At 43.0% G+C, this 19296-nt stretch overlaps 1 protein-coding gene and 1 long non-coding RNA gene across 2 annotated transcripts in view; both read left to right on the top strand.

Annotated features, from left to right (window-relative positions):
• LOC143214655 (uncharacterized) overlaps positions 1 to 19296 on the top strand; it is a 118550-nt gene that overhangs the window by 2138 nt on the left and 97116 nt on the right. The window lies entirely within an intron of this gene.
• On the top strand, positions 6 to 17318 carry LOC143214667 (uncharacterized). The gene is made up of 2 exons (XR_013010191.1): positions 6 to 6153; positions 6352 to 17318. It is a non-coding gene; the product is annotated as an uncharacterized LOC143214667 (long non-coding RNA).

Here is a 19296-nt window from a genome sequence, read left to right as displayed (position 1 = left end):
TTAGTCCACCGCCAAAAACCTACACACACACACACAAATCACTGTGTTGTGCCTATTCTCTGTCACTTTACTTACTTACTTACTCAAAACGATGCTCTATAATACTGCATATATTTATATATATATATTAATCTATCTATCTGATATACGTACATATATATACACAAGCACATGTATATCTATGTACTATATACATACGTTGCTCCTCTTGACACCTTTATCTCGCTAAACACTACGACCGCCGCGAAACTGTCGTCCAATCTACCTTCTATACACGCGCACATCTGCGTCCGCGTTGTTGTTACGCGCCGACGACGGTGCCGTATCGTTATCGCTCGATACGATCCAGCGTGTCGCTCAATCGTGAAACGATTCTACGCGAAACACGATCCACGTCGATCCCCCAACCGCTCTAACCGCGTCTGATCTAGTTCTCCAATTGTCGACCTAGACTCCTACGTTAACGATCCAACGACCGTGTGTAGTAGAGTACCGTGTGTCTATATCGCCCTAAGCTGCTCCTAGAATTCGAACTTCGAGAAATACCTGAAATATAACTGTCGGAACGATATTCCTCTACCTCCGGACGGTCTGATCAACAATCTTATTAAAAATCTTACAAGAACAGGGAAAAATTGTCACATACATGTTGCATCGACAGATAAGTCCTTTAGCAATGATGTAGCAACCGTGTGTAGCAGCATAGTCTGTTCCTAAATCTGTACTACCCTTAAAAGCGGATCTTTGAAAGGCCTCTCGAGAAATTCGGAAAAGTTTAGTAAAATGATCAGAAAATTATTTCTCCATCTTCGGACGATCTAACCAACGGATAGATACCTCATTAACGACGTAGCAATCGTGCATAGACTATAATCTGCTCCATTTCCGAACTACCCCTCAAAGAAAATCCTCTAGAGAAAAGTCTCTTGGGGACCTCCGAATGATCTCTCAAATAGAATGATAGGAAAAATCGTCCTCGATCTAAGGACAGGTTGGTTCCAAGGGTAGATCCTCTAGCAACAACGTAACAAGCGTGTGTGCACAGTACAGTCTGCTCCTAAGTCTGCACACTACCCTTAAAAGAGGATTTCTGAGAAGTCTCTCGAGAAACTCTGACAAGTCTATTTAGTAAAATGATCACAATCTCTCTGAACGTTTCGATCTATTTCTGAACTACCCCTGGAAGAGGAGCCCAAGAGAAGTCTCTTGGGGATCTCTGAGTGATCTTTCGAGTAGAACGACAGGAAAAGTATTTCTCAATGTTCTGACGACCTGATCGACAGGCAATGTGTAGAGCATAGTTTTTTTCCCCCGAGTCTAAACCACCCCTACAAAGAAGATGTCTGAGATGTGCTTTGGGAATCGCAAGGGTGATCTCTCGAGTAGAATTCGAAAAATATCGTGCTCGATCCAAGGACAGGTGGGATCGACGTGTGCAGGTCGATGGTCCAGGACGAGCGGGGAGTCGGATGGAAGGGAAAGGTTCGAAAGGAGCGGGTTCTCGACTCTCTGTTTTGGGCCGACGAAATCGGACGGGGCGCGTGCACGCGCGTGAGAGACGCGGGCGGAAGCGCACACGTGGCACCCACGTGGAGAGGCGTTCCCTTCCATATCATTCAGAGATAGACGCGCGGAATAACACTTTTCGAATTCAACATCCTTTGCCCCGGCACAACACCGCGTACAGTTATTGATCGTGGTCACGCGGCGTTAGGCGGACCGCGCAGCCGCGACCTCACCGAGACGCCATGATCGCCATGCCGTCGCCACGCTGTCGTGTGCCTCCCCCCCTCCTGACACCAAGGATTTCTGCCCTGTCCGTACCCCGAACATGTTATCTAGCCGGCCCGAGACCGAATTCGCGCCCGAATGCCACGGGCTGACGTCCTCCGACCCTCTTAGTCCTTCCGTTTAGACGATCCGAGAAGATCCGGACGACCTGGAGCAACCGGAAGTTGGCCCTGCGATGCTTCCCTCGCGTCTACGCCACCTGGTCTATATGTAGATTTCGTAGACTCGCAAATACTTCGAATTCTTCGGCGAATTTTATCGGGGACCGTGCTGCTTCTGCTTCGACGTCTGTTTGGGGCTTCCTCTTGCCGGAAGGCATCGTTTGATTTCTGTGATCTAACTCAATGACGGACTACTTTAGTCTAACTTTTGTCCCGATTCTAACACATTCGCTATCGCACTCTTGCAATTCTCACAATTTACTTGAAGATGGTGTAATTCATTTCATACACTTTGCTGTTTGAAATTGTAGTGCATAATATTTAGAGATTCCAAGACCTGTCGTCATTGAATAATTTTAATAATTCGTGAACGAGGTTGGATGTGATATAATATTGTGACAATGAAGACAGCGATAGAATTTTCGTGTTCGACCATTCCTTTTACAAAGTTCCGAAAATTGTATTTAGTTGGAAGACACCGTAACGACGTCGAGTTATCTGCAGAACATTCCGCTGATATACTGTTCATGAGTGGTACGATGTTTTGGATACTAAATGATCCTCGTGTCTACAGCAGGGGTTTAGATCACCGTTGGGCCGGGGGGTTAACATCAGTTATTCGCAAACTAGGGCAACCGACGGTCTCCCAGGCCATTCAGGGGACCTTAATTTCTGAACAACGGACTTCGAACCGTTGCTCGAACTTGTAAATCCACTTTTTCCATTCTTCCTTGCCGTCGTATTGTCTAGGAAACCTCGTTCTTGAGTGTAACTCCCATTCGAATCTCGACTCTAATCCCTTTGCGAGGCGTCTTACGTTTAACTGGCAGCCCTGGGGGACACTTCTCTGGGCCTTTCCAATCCCCATAAACAAGTCTTCATATTTTCCATACGCTGTCAATATTAGTTTATAAAGCTGCAAATTTGATTCTGCATCCTTTTACCCTAGAAAATCATTTCTTGGTAAACAATAGTCACATTCTCTTTGTTTCGGTGTTGTAAAATCTTTTTCGCTGATGTGTTTCTCGTAAGGTCATCATTAGACAGTGGATGTTATTTTATGCGTTTATTCGATGAACCTGTCTTCATCACTAGACTTCGGACTTTGTGTATATTCGTACTCTTTGAAATTGATATTTCAGTCCCTCTATCGTGAAGATCAATTTTCATTGCAATCTACTAGGTAAACTAGGGTTCCAAAAATACTTCTAAAAGCATGAAGTAAATTTTTCTAATTTTGTGGAACTCGTGGACACTGCTAAGGCGTTCGGCGCGTTAAAACGAGTTTGTGGGGCAATCTACTGAAACCGAGTGTATTATTGATCAAGGATTTCATCGTGAAGCATTCATGGAGGGTCGGGAAAGTGAAATGAATCTTGAAAAAAGTCAAGCTGCCGATTCCGAGTAGCCGGAGTGTCGGGTAAATGGCGGTCTCGCGGGTCGGCGAATATTAATGAATCCTCCCGAAGTAGCCCAGTGACTTCCATTCGGATGTACCACGTCGTGCGAAGAAGGTCAGGCCAGATCGCATGCAAGATGGCTCGGTAGACGGAGTGGGGGGATTTGAAATAAGAAAAGCAAACTCGCGTTTCGGGCCGGACAAACATTTCTCTCTGGCCGGAGTCTTTTCTGAAACTCTGCCGGCTTCCGTCGTTCCTTTTGTACGCCGGCAAAGGCGTAAAGATAATGTCGAGGAGGGCCAGTAACTATTCTGTAGCTAGCATGTCTCTCGCTCTTTTTCTTCCTCTCTTCTTCTCTCTGTTATTTTCTCGCTCTGGTTTTCTTGTCCCTGTTCCTCCACGGAGGTTCGCGAGGGTCGAAAGGCCGAGGGAGACCGAAGAAAAGGTGGCGGCGGCGAAAGGGTTCGAGGCAGACAATGCTGTAGGAGAAGGGTTCGATCCAGTGCCCTTCAGATTAGAGTCCCCGCTATTGTTTCCCACGTTTCTTTCTCGCTCCGTCTCAAAGCGTCGTCTCATTAAAACACGTTCGAGAGCGGCGAGCACAGGTGTCCCTCTGGGAATCGCTTCGCTTCCAGTCTTCGATGATTTCGGCACGAAAATCATCCGACGCCCCCCTGTCACCCTCTTCGATCCGCTGCCAAAATATCTGTCTCGCGATTCGTCCAAAAGACCCGACGACTTCCTCGCAAAGTCTAATTTTCATCGCTAGCGGATTCTATGCATTTATGGGAAAACCGAGTAAGTGACACACCAGATAGAACAAAATAAGATAAATTTAATATTACTGACACGTTGTACTACACAACCCATTAAAATTTTCTTAAATGAATCAATTTTCATGTGTCATCCCAGTTTTATTTTGCATAAAGATCCAATTGTTAATATAGTAATAAATTTTAACTTTTCTTTACTTTCTTTTTCTTTCATCACTTTGGTTTTATGGAGTTTCCGAGGAATTGCTGTGGAATTGCAGTCGAAAGTGTCGAAATGATAAATTCCCCGAGTTGAAAGACATTTTTGACGGTGTTGAAGGTTGGTCAATCGATCCTGAGCCATCGGATGGCGTTTTTCGGGAGCACAGCGCGAGTTGGCGGGATTTTTTCGAGGCAGTTTCACCGTCGCGCGCCTAAGAATGTGCTCGGCCGTCGCACAGGTCGGCTCGTAAATGATTCAAAGGCTGGGATCGATGGGAAAACGGTGCTAATTCCGCCGGCTGTATCTTGAGCCCGTTGTACGTTCACGATAATGGACACACAGTGTAGTAATAGTCGCATCGATCGTGGCCCGAAGGAGCCTCGCGCACGCTTCTCGGCCTGTGTGCTGCATTTTTTACGAAACGGTGAAACAAACCCGGGGAAAATCCTGTTCGGCTCGGGCCCACGAACACCCGAACCAGACGACCGGCCGGCGATGAATGATGCAGCGCCTAATCATTCCGAGCAAACGGTCCGCTACCGCGGCGAACTTTGATCGTGCATCGATTAACGCGGGGGAACACAGTACACATAGGCGATCCCGGCTACTTTCCGGGCTTAATTGTTCATCTGTTTGAACGTCTGCTTAGGGAACTGGCCGTGCTGCTGTCCGGCGCCTGTTCGTCACGATTATGGAGACGGGGGACGTGTGTTTTTGGCTTGTGGGATTTTTTCTTCTCCGTTTTATACCGTTTCATTCTCTGTTTTATTCATTCGGGTGGAATTTAGGAATTAGGTTGAAGTCAACAATTAGGCTCCCTGGCCGATTTTAATCGGACCTGAACCGTTCGATAGCCTACCGAAAGGGAAACCTTTCTGCCAAGGTTCAGCCCGATACCTCATCCGTAAGAGTAGTTACAGGGAGAAATCATAATAATGGAACCGAAACTGGAAAATTCATGAATTACTAAATTGCGGATCTTGATACAAAATGAAAAGTTTCCTGGTCAATTTTAGGAAACAGAAATGAAATAATAGTATTCAGTTCTTCTACTGTCTTTACGGTTTTGCATTTTCCCATTTCATTTTTGTCATAAGTGCATAGAATGCGCACTCCGTTAATTACACGCGCGAACGGTGTCTCTTTGGAGAACGTCTTCGTTTAATTAACTTTTATCAGGCCGTTCTGTCGCTTCAAGGTTACGCGTCGAGCGGCAACGAGGTCATCGATGACGTTTCCGCGATCCGCGAATAAACCGAGCGGGAAAAATTGCGGAGGATGAATAAGGCTTTAGAATCATGGAAGAATGTTCGGAGAGACGGGGGAACGAGTGAGAGCTCCATTGCGTATAAACACTAATTCCATGAAATTTTCATCTCCCTATTATGCTACGCGAAGACAGGGCTTGATCTTGAAAAGCCGATTGTTGCGTTTCTTTCAAGCCGGCGGCCACTGAAAGCGGAGAGGAACGGCGCTCGAGGACCGAGAGAGAATTAACAAACGAAATACGAGTTGTTCTTCTGCCCTTTGTTCCCGCGATTACGAATACACTGGCCCAGAATAATCATCCATTCGATCCTTTACGGTACGCTCCCGATCTCTGGACATATTTAGATTGCGCTCGATTGATTATTGATTTTTATTCCGGATACATATTCGCGAGGAGAGTTCGAGGGTCTGTTTGAAATTGAAAACTGTGGGCAACCGAGGGACAAGTAAGTTTGTTGTTTAATGACGGACGATGTTCTTGAGAAAGGGAGACAGTATTTGGTTGCACGAATTCTAAGAACATTCGAGGGGTGAGTTCTGTAATTGAAAAATCGAGAGTGAGGTCATTTTTGGAGTACAGTGTTCGCGAGTTTGTAACTCCGGGCAACTTCACTACAACATTGCAACTTTTTTAATACTCGGTAATTGTTATTTAGATGTAGATGATATTGTTGAGAAGGGACGTCAGTATACATAGTCGGTAGCACGAATTCTAAAAAAATTTGAGGGGTGAGTACTGTAATTTACAAATCGAGAGTGAGGTCATTTTTGAAGTACAGCATTCGCGAGTTTGTAACTCCGGGCAACTTCACTACAACATTCCAACTTTTTTAATACTCGATTATTGTTATTTAGATGTAGATGATATTGTTGAGAAGGGACGTCAGTATACATAGTCGGTAGCACGAATTCTAAAAAAATTTGAGGGGTGAGTACTGTAATTTACAAATCGAGAGTGAGGTCATTTTTGAAGTACAGCATTCGCGAGTTTGTAACTCCGGGCAACTTCACTACAACATTGCAACTTTTTTAATACTCGGTAATTGTTATTTAGATGTAGATGATATTGTTGAGAAGGGGAGTCAGTATATTCGGTAGCATGAATTCTAAGAAACATCGGGGGGTGAGTTCTATAATTTAAAAATGGAGAGTGGTTAATAAATAATAAATTCGATGGTTATTACGTGTTAATGATCTCGCGCGAGCAAAACAGGTAAACAAAACGAAAAATCGACTGGAGCCGATCACCACGGTCCAGAAACTATCGTCCGACGAAATTCGCCCAGTAATGACTGCCTCTGGCCCGCTTCTGACTGTCATTTGCGTTTAATCGCGTCCACCAGCGCCGCTATCGATCGTCAAAACGGGTCAGGTACATTAGTTACAGAGACACCGGTCCTGCTGTGTCCACTTATTTACTTTTACCAGCACGGACACGCTGTTCTCCGTTGTCTGCTTGCTCTGATTTCGGTGTTCTGACGAGGAATCCATCGTGAACCTCCGTTTTCAGTTTTGAAAAATAATTTCTCCAATACCCTGAGCTACGTTCATTACTTTCGAGAAAAATCGCATTTCCAGCTCTCATTCAAAAACATTTCTATGGTGTTTCCAAGTCTTCCTACCGAAAAATGAACAATGGGTTGTAAAAGTGGAGGCTTCATGCTTTAAATAAAGCTAAATTCCATCGTCCCACGATGCTTTTTAACGAAATTATAACAATTTGTAATGTCCAAGTCGACAGCTATTCGAAAATGTGGGATTTAGGGGTCAATAACATTTCGGTGGGATTTTTCGGTCACGTGGCCCCCGGAGCATTTAATTCCCCCTCTCCCAAAGGCAACACACGTGCACTCCTAGTCCAGCTCGCGTCAAAGAGATTACAGATGCGAGTGACAGCTGCGAAAGGTGTCGTCCGCAGCCCCGAAACGCGACGAATAGGGGGAACCCCGAAAGAAAAAGCCGTGTAAGCGACGGGGACGGTGACGTCACGTTCCCTCGTGGTACCCACATCATCTGTCGTCGTTACGGAGCTGCTTCGCAAAGAGAAACCGACACAATGTCTAAGAGGTTCCGTTTAAGGACAAGTCCACGTGTCTTGGGGGGGACCGTTCTTCCTTCCAACTTAATTTGCAATTTCTCGCCTTCCTCGATCAGTTGTTACACCGGAAGTTCAGTCTCGCTTCTCGAACCTGTTCACTTGCGTCTCCACCGAAAATTTTACTCATTTTGTGACCTGTTTTTCGAATGGGACTCTTGAGTCGTCATGGTCATAATAGATGTCCAGTTTGTAGGAGGAGGAGTGTGTAGAATCCAGGAGTGGGGTGGACAGCTATTATGACTGGGCTGGAAGTGCATAATCTTGTGTAATAATTGTAGTATGTTGGAAATAGTGCAATACTGTTCTCAAATTCTACTTTTGAATTTTTTATTATGGATTTTCAAGCCCCGTAAGTGTACAATATTTTTACAATTTTCAGTCAAGATTAAAAGCTTAAAACGCCTGTTTAATTTGTTAAAAAATGTATAATTCGTAGGATGAATGCTCACTCTTCGTCACTGACCTACAATGCAGTCTAATATCGCAACATATATTCTAAATCTGCTACAAATCGATTGATTTTATGTATTTCCCTGAAAAATCGAGCTTTGCGAGAGTCCCCGTCCAACCGCATAGCAATCAATACAATTTTCCCAGGAAACGGATAATAGAAATTCGCGTCGAGGTCGGTTTATGGTCGCGGGAAGTCGTCGGATTCGCAAGGTCCCATAAAATATGTAGGTCCGAGGCGGCCGCGGGTTCTCAGGGCTCTCGACGTTCGTTTCCCGCGGCTCGAATCCGGCCGTCCTTTTAAAAACAATCACTTCAACTTTTCCCAAGGAGTATGAATATTTAAGTACATCTTTGTCACCATGGAATGGCAGTGGCGCGTTTCCACATTTAGAGACGCAGCTTCTATCTCGATCAGACGAACGTCGGTCCGTTCCTGAGTGACGCTAATAGTTGTATTAACATGGGCGTCGTATAAATATACCTGTCGTTACGTCCTTTTCGAACGATGCAACCCCTTTCTCGGACGACAGCTCTCGTGCCCATAATCAGCAAAAATTATAAATGACGTTTCCGTCAGCCATTCGCAAACCTTGTTCTCGAATTTTATACTCGGATGTTCTCCCGAAAGATAATACAATTTTAGTGCATTAACAACACGGATTCCTAATCGAATCGAACATTTTCTTAGTTAGTGTTTGAAAGATCTAGAAGGATCTAAAAGAGTCGCGACAGACAAATCTTTATTCTTCAGTCCCAATTTGATTACCTCAATTTGATAAATTTCCGATTTGCAAAGAAGTGAATTTTTCCGTCCTTCCAGCACAGTTAGAATCAAGATCGCGAGTCTAAGGATAAAACGCGATAGACCGTTCGGTCGAGGAGCGTGTTTAGAACGTTAAAAAGCCGGAACAAGAATTATTTAGAGCGCACAAAGAAGCGACAGAGGATTTTCGCGATGACTAGTCGGCCGGTTTAAAGATCCCGAGCTGGTCGGATCGGCCTGGTCTCCTCCGGATCGGTGTTCCGAACGGCAGAAGTTCTCCCTTTGACGTTAAAAAGTTTCCTTGGTGGCCGTGTGTCGTTCCTCGAGGCGCGTTTCCTCGGATCCTCCTCGCCGCGGGCGATAAAGAGCAATCGATGCGGGCTTTTATGCGAGAGAACGACCAGGAGGACGTGTACCGTGGTGACCGCCGCGGTTTCCGGGCCGTAGTCACAGGACAATTATTTTCAACGTGTTGGCTCCCCTGTTCCGAGCCAGCATTCCTTCTTTTTTTTCCAAGTATAGAATGCCCCCTCTGCGCATGACGACCATCCCGTTATTAATAATTGAAGACGTCGAAACCTGGCCGCCTCGTGGAACCCCATGGAAAAACTTTGCGATACGGCTTTCTGTCGTTTGCAATAATATTTTCGCAATCATTCTGCCTTCGAGTGCTCTGGATAATTGTTTACTCGTGGAATTACAACTCATTTTCTGGTTATTTTCAACCCTCTCTCCATCGCAGAATTGTAATTTATTACGGCGCAGTCCAGATCGTTCGATTCGTTACGCTAGGATTCAACATGGCGGACTAGCTATTTTTGCAGAATCAATTTGTGATCGCTAGATATTAAATATAGTTGTCGTATGTTATTTTCTGGTCATTGTTAACCCTCCATCGCAGAATTGTGATTTGTTACTGCGAATTTTAGATCGTTCGATTAGTTACGTAATGATTCAACATGGCGGACTAGCTATTTTTGCAGATTCAATTTGTGATCGCTAGATATTAAATATAGTTGTCGTAGGTTATTTTCTGGTCATTGTTAACCCTCCATCGCAGAATTGCGATTTGTTACTGCGAATTTTAGATCGTTCGATTAGTTACGTAACGATTCAACATGGCGGACTAGTTATTTTTGGCAGATGCAATGTACGACCACTTCAATTGTTGTTCAGATATTCAATCTGGTTGTTACAGGTCATTTTCAGCTAATTTTTAACCCCACACTCTACCACATTTTCGATAGTCGTGCCGACTACGCAGGAATTCGATATGCCGGGAGATTGTTTTTAGCAGCAGCGAATAGTTACTATAATTGCTGTAACAGTCCAGAAACGTTGTGAAGAGGATTTCGCAAATTCTGATCTGCCGGGGAAGGATAAATTTAGGTGGAACTGTTTTCGGAACTCATTTTTTCCCGAACAATTGAAACATTTCGACTCGATTCTCGAAGTTGTGGAGGTAAACGGGTTCGTTTCTGAAAAATGCAGTTCAAACACCGTTCGGGAAACACCAACCTGTGCTCTCCAGGCTTGGAATATTATTACCAAAGATAATATTATAGTAATTCTGGAGCACGTAGCCGGGAATTTTCGAGTATTATCGTGTAATTCCGATTATTCCGGTCTCGGATTGCGGATTTCAATATGGCGGAGGAGCGGGACACGCTCCGAGAGACTCGGAACCACCAAACGACTCCTAATCATCGCAGTAATTCGAAACCGTCTTCCTGGGAAAATAATTCAGCCTTAATCAAACACCCCGAACCAAAAACAGGAAAAATCAACTTTTCGCTGGCATTCGTTCAATAACGATGAAATCGTCACGAGTTTACAAAGTAGATCGAAAGCACGTCGACCCAAGTGACGCAGACCGCTATTAATAGCTGTTCTAGGTTAAAAATATCCAATAAAAAAATATTGCAAAATGTAGATCGCCTTTGTTTATGGATTGTTGATGGATTGATCGAGGTCTCGTCGCAAGCAGTTGTGGCAGAAAGCAACCTGATTTTTCGGTGACCATGCTCGAGTGGAACGGACGTGAGAACGTTTTTCGATTGGTGTTGGCTTCCAGCCGGTGCGGTGGACGCAGCACGCGCCGAAATGTGATACCAAACGAGGAGACCTTACATGCGTGTCCGCATGTGCGTGGCGTGACGCACGGCCTGCGAATTCCGCGCGTCTTGGATTGCCAATCCGGAGGGACATCCTGCGGGCTTCGTTGGTTCCGTTTCCGGCCACTTCCGTCGCCAATATTGGCCACACTGTCCCCCAGTGCGAATCTTGTGGTTTCACCTGGACTCTCGTTTATACCCCGCAGTTTTTCGAAACATTTCTGCAATTTACCGGTCAATAACCGTTCGCCATTGCATACCCTACAATCTAATGGACTGCGGATCTTTATGCAAAATGAAATTTATCAACATCAGTTGTAGAAAGTACAGATCAAATTAAAATCTGCTTCTTCCAATAATTTTGATAAACGAATTACAGATTACCAGGATGTTGATGCAAAAGAATCAGATATATTTAATCCTTTCTTGAATAATTTAACGCGAGAATGGTAAATAATTTTTCTTGAATTATTTTATTCGTTACTCTGTACTTTATTTTAATCTTTCTCTCCTGTTTTAAATTGCACCGACCCACTTTTATATTATAAATGTATAAAATCCGCAGTCTATAGATCGCCATTGCAGCTTTATCATAAATTCATAGAACCTAGTATGTACTAATAAATAGCATAGGAGCTTTTCATTGTATGTATCATGCAATTTTTCCTGGTCTTCAGGCTGCAAACTCTCGAATCGCAGAGTTCACTCTTCAATCTTTTACTTAACCCTCGGACAACGGACGATTTTTACAGCTCTAATTAATAACTTTTAAACATTTACTTTCGATGATGTCTCGTGCAGACACATTAGCCTTTCCGATATCCTCAATGAAACAGCTATTCAGTTAGTTTAATTGCCACAAATCGAGTACTTAAATGACAATTTGGATGTTCCCAGTCAAAAATGGCATAGCACTCGGAGTGTTAAAAGACAATTGAGCCGTTTATTTTGAAAGTGGCCTAAGTCCATTTTCGAGAAAAATCTAGCTAGCAATTTTAACATCTACATTTCTACGTTATCTTTTCAGTCTGAAGCAAAATGTAACTAATATATTTAAAATCACAAAGATTTTGTAAAAAGGAAATTAGCTGGTTAATAGAATGATACAAATTTTTATTCTGAAAGTTGCCTAAGTCCATTTGTCAGTTGTTTGATGTTAAGACAGTAGCTCTGTTTTACCGAATGACAGAGATTTTGGCGTCGTAGAAATGGCATTAAAGAAAAATAATTTACTGTTTGTCCCCCAAGATTAAGAAGACTAAGACTAAGACTAAGAAGTGCCGGGAAGGTAATAACTTTATTTTAAATGAAATGAAACAAGAGGACTTCATATCAACAAGATTTTTGGAGGATGCAATTTTCAAAAGCGTAAAGAATTCTAACGGAGAAACAATAAATTGGTTAAAAATATGCTGGATGCGTTTTTTGAGAAATGAACCATATACAATTTTCTATCAGATATCAATGGATAAGAATGCAGAGTTTAAAATACTGAATTTATTACCACGTCGGGGTGGAACAAAGAAAATTCGAAAATATTGTATTGACACCACTTTATAAAAATATAAGACAAATTACAACAGCGGAATACAAGGATATGATGAACTTACTACGATATATACCCGCATACACAAAATATAAATGAGGAGTAAATTGTTATGTAATTTGTATAATTATAAGATTTCCTGAATTGCATAAAAAAAATGGTGTTTTCAAGTTTTGTACTGAAATGTAAAATAAATGAAGCATTTTAGATTATATCGAATGGACTTGGGCTGTTTCAAATTTTATGAAAAATCTACTTGTTAATTTTGAAAGTGGCTCAAGTCCATTCTTGGTAAGAAGACACATATTATTCACTTAATAATTGCTATTATTTTAATGGGAATTGTAAACTCTTTTAGATACACTTGAGTAGTGTGATACATTGGTGTCCTATACGTATATTTTTAATTTCATTGAAACACAAACTCTTAAATATCTCAATTTAAACTCAAACGGACCTAGGCCACTTTCAAAATAAACGGCTCAATTGTAAGCTTCAGGTTTACGCAACCTAATGTACCGTTTTGGCGGGAGATCTAAATGAGGAGCCCAGGTAAACCACGTTCGGAGCTATTCAAGACTCGAGTTTTTGCGCAAGAGGCACCGTTACGATTCCGGGATCGATGTTCCCCTGGGAAAATCAATTTTCCACGGTCGAGGCACGTGTCTGCTCTCGGGAAAGTTTGTTTTCGGATGCGCGGCCGCCGTGGAAAAGGCGACTCGGTAAATAGAGTCGAATGCCGGGTCTGGGGTGGCCAGATCAAGGTGCAGATGTCACGTGAACGAACACCTTTCGTGGAACAGCTGTTACGCCACCGTGAATCTAGGAAAATCGTGCCCCCTCCCCTATTATACGACCTCTCACTTCGGTGAACGGAGTCGACTTTTTCAACTCGAATTGTTTGTGTCTTCAAACACCGTGACTTCTTTGAGTTCTCGACGATCGTCCACCGGGATCGATATTCTCGTGATCCTCGCGATCTTTCCTCGAAAACGAGGGGACGAGGAATTAGACTTTCCGCTGTTTTTCGCGGAAGAAAGTTTTGATTTCGAGGAAAGTTCTTCGAGATCGTAGCTTTATTGCGCGCCGAAATTCTTTTTAGATGCTTTTCGCAGGAGAATTGTGCGATAGATAAGTTTTGACGTTCGATCTCTAAACGGAGGATTTTGAAAAATCGTCCAAGTCGAATTTGTTCGTCGGAGAAAGAGGAGTGTGGCTTTCCAGTTTGATTTCTCAATTGTGCGCCAAGTTGGTCGGCTTTGTGGATTTTGTTTACCGGGAGCGACGCATGTTTTTCGTGGGAGAGATCCAGGGTGATTTCTGAGCTTTGCCATTTGATTTATAACTGCTAAAGTTTCGGAATTAGTATGAGGCAAATAGTTCGGTTCGAGAAAGACATTTTCCTAGTTCAATTTATGAATTGTAAACGAGACTAGCAGTTCAGTTGATTTTCTTGTATTGTCGAGGATTCGTCGCTTTTTTTAATCGAAGGCATTCAATATTTTTGCTGGACTATATTAAGCACCATTTCCAAGTTTCATCATTTGATTTTCAAAGTTGTGGAATCAGTCTAGATCGAGCAGAAATTGTCCGATTTAATATAGAAACAAAGTTTTCTAGTTTGATCCCCCCATTGTTAAATTTCTCGTAGATTGATTGGAAATTCGTGGATACTGTTAATCAAAGGCATAAAATATTTTTGCTAGAATAAACCTAGTACCATTTCCAACTTTTATAATTTCCTAAATATCTCAATTAGTCTAGATCGAGCAGAAATTGTCCGATTTGATATAGAAACGAAGTTTTCTAGTTTGATCCCCTCATTATTAAACTTCTCGTAGGTTGATTGGAAATTCGTGGATACTGTTAACCAAAGGCATCAAATATTTTTGCTAGAATGCACCTAGCACAATTTCCAAGTTTTACAATTTGATTTTCAAAATTTTCGAATCGGTTTAGATTAAGCAGAAATTGTCCGATTCGAGAAGGAAACGCGTAAGTGTTGAATTTGTTTGATTTTCGTGTCGCATTTATGTTTGACTTGGATTTTATTTTCGTAATTGAATTTTGCCGGTGGATTGTGGATTGGCGGGTCGTTTTAGCAGAATCACGGTGATTTTTTTGTTCGTCCCTCGCGTCGAGGATCGAAGAGAAATATCGATTGTTCCGCCGAACGCATTGTCACGGTCGCTGAAAGAGCGTCGTCGGCTCGTTGCTCGTTCGGCTCGAATTAAACTTCAGCCAGGTCGTTGATAAACGAAAGGTGACACTGGTATGTTTTACGATAAGCCTGTTCTCCTCGAACGACGCTCCATGCGGCTCGGTAAACGTTAACAAGAACGTATAAGCCACAATCGAAAGGAATCTTCGCGAATCAGACGTTCCTCGTTGTTTTTCTTCGTATTGTTCTCGCTGCTGCCATTCGACGCACATAGAACTTTCTTTCCGATAATTGAAAGCGCTAAAAATTCATTCTTTCATAGTACTCGTTCCTTGTATTACTGAGAAATTTTAGAGAATTGTTTGAAGAATCGAAATATTCAATTTCACATTGTACATTTGTGCACTATTCACGCAATTTTTACTTCAAAATATTCTGCAGTGGATTAAAACGATGTCCGAGGCTAAAAAGGAAAATTTATCTGACAGGTTCGATTGTTATACTTTATTGATCATTCATTGTGTAGGGAAAAAGGGAGAATAAAAGACAAGAGTACTTTATCATAGAAATTAAACATTTTTCAAGGGATTAAATCCCCCAACAAAAATTACACAGAATTTTAGATATTTTCCTCGATTCGATGAAGAATTTCATTAACAAACAAAGAACCAAACACCACTAACATCCGCGAGTCACGCAATAAAAATCGATGACTAGCCGAAACATCCCTACAGTGCCGAGGGTAATATTAGTCTTGCAATTAAAGCGAACATTTTGCATAAAAATTCGCATTCTAATCGTAACATAAATTCCTTCGGTTGAACATCTAAAAACGTTCTAATTACAACGATCTTAGTTCTGCGTACTTACTAATTTAGCCAAAAAAATCGCACTGCTATCATGAAGATATCATTTTAAAGCTGAGACTCCAATACTCAAATCTGCGTTAGTTCCGTTCATTAAGAAACTTTTTTTATCGTCTGCACGAACATTTGAAATTGCAAACCGTCTGGAAACAGAAATGTTTACTTTCTCACCGGGTATATAGAGTGAATCACTTTGTCGAAGAAAGCGAACAATGGATATCGAAAGCAGAAGGTTCAAGCTTTAGAATAAGACCAGAACGAACATTCTACGACGTTTTTCCGGGAAGCTACAACACTTTGAACGTGGCCAACTTTTAGACGAAAAACTTTAATTTTGCAGTTTATCGTTCTTCGGGTTGAATGGCATATTTCAATAGCAAACTCAATTTTAATCGTGGATCAGCATGTCACTCCCAATAGCGTAATTAACAATTTCGTTCGGAATAATTTGCATGTAAAAAGGATTTTCAAGCTTTCTTTTGGCACAACTCAATTATTGAAAATCCAGTGAATAGGCTTTCGATAGGTAAAGAAAGAAAATTCGTTTCTGTATCGCTCCAGTTTCTTGCAATTCAGGTAGACATATTATTATGTCGAATAAGTTGTAGTCAAATTGACATTGGTGTTAACGACAGATGTAGTCAATTAACATTGTAGTGAACGACAGAGTAATTCGATGGGCACACGGTCTCGAGAAGCGAAAAGTAAAAGCTTGCAAACGAAGACATTTCCGCGGGAAGTTCGAACCGCGGCGAAGAATTCCCGTGGAAAGAAGGACGAAAAAGGACAAACATTTCCGGAAAGTTTCGTGATGAATTCTCCCTGAAACTGCTTTCCACGAGCTGACTCATCCTCCACGTCATGCATGCGGTATACGTCTATGTACACCGCACGGAACACGTATTACAACACAAAGTCTCTCTCTCTGCCGTACCGTATATCTCTTTCTCTTTCTCTCTCTCACTCTCTCAGCCGCTTTCTACCCTCTTTTCCGCCATGTAGACGTAGTAACAGGGTTCTCAGTGGGAACCGGCTTACTGTTACGAGGCATACATGTCAGTCCGCTACTGTTACGTACGTGACTCGCGTATGTACAGGCTGGTACCATCAGAAGGGGATGATTCTTCGCGTGGGTAAAAGGGAAAAGGGGTAGCGAGGGGGTTGGGGGAAAAAAAGGAAAAAAAAGGGAAAGAGAACCTCGGAGTAGCCCCTCAACTCTCTTTCTCTCTCTCTCTCACTCGCTCTTTGCGCGACGGCCTCTTGTTCCCGTTTTTTTCGTTAACACGACCGCCTCCTGTTTGATTATTCGAACATTTATGACGGGCTTATCAGAGCCTCGAAGACTACACCTAGAACTTTCTCACCCTTGCCCGCACACCCCCGAAAATTCTTTCGTGGCACCTAACACGTTCACTAGCCCTTCTGCAATTTACAAACGCGTTCTCAAAGTTCTTTTGCAGATTTTCTTCGCCTTTCGAGTGGAATTTGGTCAAAGACCGTTCTGACACCATTTTTTTTCGGTCTCGAGTTTAGTTCGTTTGCTACACGTCCTTGAGCAGATTTTTCAGTTAGAAGGGAGGATTTAATAAGAGTCGCTTTTGATGTGCCAGGATGGTCTTACGGATATTTCGAAAGATTTTCGGAGAGAGATATGGCGGCCGAACGTCGTGCAGTCTCTCTTTAAGGGCGAGTCCCCAGGACGCTAGGGGAATAATTTACAACTTCACATAATCGTTTTAACCGAATATCCGGACGATTATTCAGGACCGGTTCGCGGAATTATTCGGGCCGCTCGAAGGGGATGACAGAGGGTACCTTTCAATTCAGTGGGTTGGGGGGCAGGGGTATAATAATTCACAATCTGCTCGTTCGACGAACGGAGAGATTTATAAACTTTTCTGGCCGCGAGCCTCTTCTCCAGGGATCGGACGATCGGTTCGAACGTTTTCAGCTCGTGCAACCGAATCCGCGAGGAATTCTGGGAAGAAAGGTACTCGTTAATACGTTGACTGCCCCGCGCGAACTTTCTGCGCTTCATACAAGTCTTAGTCGTATAAACAATCAATGTTATTCACACATTGGAAACATTCTTTTACTTTAGGTAAAACCACGAAAGTTGACAATTTCCGTAGAGATCGTATTAACCCTCGTTTGAAAACCTTCCGCTAGGCAACGATCAGCACAAACTCCCCACTCCCAATAATTCACCCTGCTAAAAAATAAATAAAAACAGCCGAGAAACATTTTTCACGGGTCAGAACCGACCCGGTCTTCGCACCGTCTCCCTTTAAACCAAATATTTCAAGATTCGCTCCATCCACGGATGAGGAACCTTTCAACTGTCTCCCAATATTCTTTACTTACGGAAAATACGGTTTTCACGGCGCGTAACAAAAATATTCCCGGGATGGTTCTGTGCTACCTTTAAAAACTACCCCCGTGCGAATCAAGGGTTGAACGATCGGTTAGCGGTGTCCCGTCATCGGCCGAAGACGATCGGAAGAGGGTTCTACACGGAAGATCGCCGAGGAGGAAGCTTCTTCAGGAACTCGAGGAATCGATAGTCGAAGCCGAGTCGTCCTCCGAGTTGTCACGACCAGCCAAACGGATAGACAATGAAAAAGAAAGACACGCACCTCCGAGATCGTCTGACGCGCGTCTCGGTTTCGTTCCGCGTTTCTTTCATCCCCCGCCCCTTCTTTCATAAACTTTCCCTACCGATCTTACCTCTCCACTCCAAAAACACGACCCCAAAGTATTTTGATTTCTTTCTTTTCTTTGATTTCTGTGTGTTTTACTTCTCCTCTCGTTTTTTTTCTTTTTTCAGCGTAGATTTTGTTGGGCCAAGGCAACGTCTTCGAGTCTTTTCTCTCGAACTGCGTCTCGATTCGAATTTCCCGCGCCGGATGTTGTCCATCTTGTGGCCGCTGAAATGCGCGGGAACGGTTTTCACCTGCTTTCTTTTACCGTATGTGTGATTTGTTTTCTCAACTGTGATTTACGCTCGCGAGCATGTTCGAATCGAGACTGCTGAATATTTTTTTTACGAAATTGTGTAACGAATTAAACGTATCTTTGTTTTCGTCCTGCAGTGCAAGATGTAGTCGCGGGATCGAAGACGTTGCCGGTCGGCCAGTGTTTAGTTTTGAGTATCGATAAGTTTCGAGCGACCACGCGCGACATACCCCAGCTTTCTGTTTTCTGATTTCTTTCTCGGCACGTTTTTCCTCTTTTCGACCGGATTTTCTCCATTCTGTTACGTTTGCCGCCCGCGCGAGAACGAGGAAACGGAGAACGAAGTCACGCAGCACGCGTCGACATACTCGGACAAAGAAACAAAATCTCGCGAAATTGGAAAAGCCCCGCCGCCTCCGATGATTTTCGCCCGAGACTTCTCCACCCTGGATCAGCAGCGATCGTTCTGCGTATTTTTTGCGTCGGATCTCCGCCGTTTCCGGGCCTCTTCGCCCTCTCGCGGTCCCTCTGCGAACGCCATTTTGAGAGTCTCTCGGGTCTCCAGCAAATTAAGCAATTTTTGATCGAATACAGTCACTTTAACGACAAGTCTCAGCTATTATATACAATGCTTTATTAAATATACATACTATAGTCAATATATTTATAACGTAGAAAATACATATAACATAAATGAACGTGTTGGAAGTTACGTCTCTAACACGAAACGAATAGCGTCGATAG

The sequence above is a fragment of the Lasioglossum baleicum genome, chromosome 12, assembly GCF_051020765.1.
Source record: "Lasioglossum baleicum chromosome 12, iyLasBale1, whole genome shotgun sequence".
Lineage (NCBI taxonomy): Eukaryota > Metazoa > Arthropoda > Insecta > Hymenoptera > Halictidae > Lasioglossum > Lasioglossum baleicum.
The sequence above is the reverse complement of the archived record's forward strand: the minus strand, read 5'-3'. Positions and strand labels throughout refer to the sequence as shown.